Consider the following 3,355-nt stretch of genomic DNA (forward strand, 5'->3'; position numbering starts at 1 on the left):
TTATTATTATTATTATTATTATTATTATTATTATTATTATTATTTTTTTTTTTTCTACATGTTTATTTTATTATAAATGCAGAACAACATCATAGAGGAATCGACGTAAGCTTAAATAATAAACCGCGATAGGTTAACGGCGATAGGTGAGCATCGATATCCTGATATCAAGCTGTAATTATGCATCAGCATAATTACACCTTGCTAAGTACATCGTTTTATAACGCATGATATTCCTGAATGCACAACATAACGGGTTGCTCGTGGAATTAAAGGGATCTGGGTATTATTCTTTTCTTATTGTTTATTGCCCACAAGGGGCTAAACATAGAGGGGACAAACAAGGACAGACAAAGGGATTAAGTCGTTGGCCGAATTTGAACTCAGAACGCAGTGGCAGACGAAATACTGCTAAGAATTTCGCCCGGCGTGCTAACGTTTCTGCCAGCTAGCTGCCTTGGATCTGGGTATTATTGACCAAGCAAAATAACTGTCACTGGGAAGTTTCTTTAAAGGTATCTTCGGACCATGATTTTTGCTATTCGTCAGGTATTTAACAGAAAATGTTTCTTAAGATATAATGCATGGGAAAGAAATAAAATTTGATTATTATTAGGTCTGAATTAATAATTATTTAAATGACAACAGTCATGTTGTAATACGTTGTGTATTGAAAGAATAGACGACGAATATTTCATTGCTATTTGCTGATGTTGCCAAGATAGATCAATACGGCATTAATAATAATAATGACAGCGATAATGATAAAACAACAACAAAACGATGACGAAAGACGACGACGGTGGTGGTGGTTTTGGTGGTAGTCATTGTGATGATGATAGCGATGATGATTGACATCAAAAGTGAAATAAAGACTGAAAATCGACAACAGATGAGAAAAATGAAACGAGAGATTAAATTTGTGCGAAAAGAAATTTGATAAAGAAAGGATGTAAACTGTTGTGAATTAGAGAGAATGGAAAAGAGTATAAAATCTTATGACTGAAGAAAAGACTTTGAAAAGTAGATTTATCAATTATTTAAGTGAGTTAATTAAATGTGTTGATATATTGACAATTAAAAGCCAATCTAATGGAAATATATTAACTGATATAAATAATTTAAATGCATCTGAACCGTTAGGAAATCTAATCTTTCAAGTAAATATCTTGAAATGAAAAGGCATTTGATAGTATACAAAATACTTGTGAAACATACTTCATTTGATAACGAAAAGAATAAAGCAATGCGCTTCTTTATTATGTGTTATGTGGAGACGCAATGGCCCAGTGGCTAAGGCAGCGGACTCGCGGTCGTAGGATCGCGGTTTCGATTACAAGATCGGTCGTTGTAAGTGTTTTTAAGAGAAAACAACTAAACCTCCGCGTGGTTCCGGCAGTGTTTGTTATTAATCAATCGTAACAAACATCGCTCCCAGTATGAAAGGCATTTGTAGTAAACATACCTTACACGTTGATGGAGGGAACATTTTAGACTGAAATAGGTGCATTAGGTTGTAAGTTTGCGGATTTAATTAGATGTTTTCAAATTATGTTGTAATAATTATACAAATTATATTACAATTATTATTTTGGCTAAAATTTCTAAAGTATTATTTTAAGTCATGCTTAATGAAAGCAATTAACAGATTGCAAAATAAGAATTACAAGAAAAGAAACAGCTGGATATTAAATTAGTTTGTAGTTAAAAAAATGAAAGCAGTGGGAAAAAAATCTGCAATCCAAATGGTATGGTGTGAAAATAAAGTTGGACGAGAATTAAGATTTAAGATAGAAAAAAAAATGCATTTTATGAGCTTAAACCAATCCAGGAAAATTACAGACATGTTTAACATTGGCAGTCAGAAGAAATTTAGAACAAGATAATAATCCGTACATTTATGTTTTACATTACCTCAGGTACGTATATCTTAATGCTAGGATGCGTTCATATATCTCTGTGGCAGACACCATCTGCTATTCTCCTACTACTGGAAAAAGTAGCCCACTTAAATATCTTTGATAAGATATCAATATACGTGTATATAAACTCAACTAAACAGCTTATCTGAATCAATATCAAAGTTCGTTTATAAACTGTGGTAAATAGCAACAGGAATTTCTTTAATATATGTACAATTCTTCATTTCCTAAACTCGGGTATGGAGACATTTTTAAACATGTAATACAAAATCCATTTATCATTTTTCAGCAATACGATAAATCAATATTTGCAATTCATTACATCGATATGAGTCAATATTTATATTTCATGGAATCAATAGTTGTGATTATTTAAATCAATATTAGCAAATGAACGTTATTTGTTGAATACCGAAGATTCGTATTAGTATTTACAAATCTTAACTACCGGCATTAAGAGTGCTGGCGTTTGTTCTGTCCTTCGTATATAGCTTTTGTTCTTTACTGTAACTCTGAATTATTTGCTTTGTCCATTGTTCTCTACAATGCCCAAACTCGGTACACGACCTCTAGTTTTTCAACAGTTTGTACAGGTAAATATCATCGAAAATTATAATAGACATTCTACAAAATAACATTTCGTTGGTGAGGCTTCCAGTATTCATATCAACTGAACACAAAATACAACTCATTCCCTAATGTTCTCTCTATTTTATATATATGCATATCTTCAGCCATTTTTCAATAATTATATTTTCCATATCGCTGACAGATTTTCTCTAGCTTATCACTTATCGAGTCCTTATATGATTGCTAAATATCTCATGTGTTTGTTTAGCATTGAATTTGTATTGCGTCGTTCAGAAGAGTTCATTTTCATTTTTCTCATAGGATTTTTGTAAGAATGAAAAGCAAGATTTTCATTCATACAATAATTTACAAATGCTGAATTCAATAGTCTTATTTTTTGTTTAGTTTGTATTAGAAGTATGTAACTAAAAGCCATTGATATGTATATAGCAGTCTGTAAGTATAAGATTCTTTCCGCTTATAAGCGGTACTCCGTCGGTTACGACGACGACGAGGGTTCCAGTTGATCCGATCAACGGAACAGCCTGCTTGTGAAATTAACTTGCAAGTGACTGAGTCAGCATTCCTCAGACACGTGTACAATTAACATAGTTCTCGGAGAGATTCAGCGTGACACAGAGCGGGACAAGGCTGGCCCCTTTGAAATACAGGTACAACAGAAACAGGAAGAAAGAGTGGGAGAAAGTTGCAGTGAAAGAGTACTGCAGATTTCACCACCATCCCCTGCCGGAGTCTCGTGGAGCTTTAGGTGTTTGCGCCCCTCCTCCTCCTCCTCCTCCTCTTCCACCTCCTCTTCCTCCTCCCCTCCTGCTCCTGCTCCTGCTCCTGCTCCTCCTGCTCCT

This window comes from Octopus bimaculoides, chromosome 5 (assembly GCF_001194135.2).
Source record: "Octopus bimaculoides isolate UCB-OBI-ISO-001 chromosome 5, ASM119413v2, whole genome shotgun sequence".
NCBI lineage: Eukaryota > Metazoa > Mollusca > Cephalopoda > Octopoda > Octopodidae > Octopus > Octopus bimaculoides.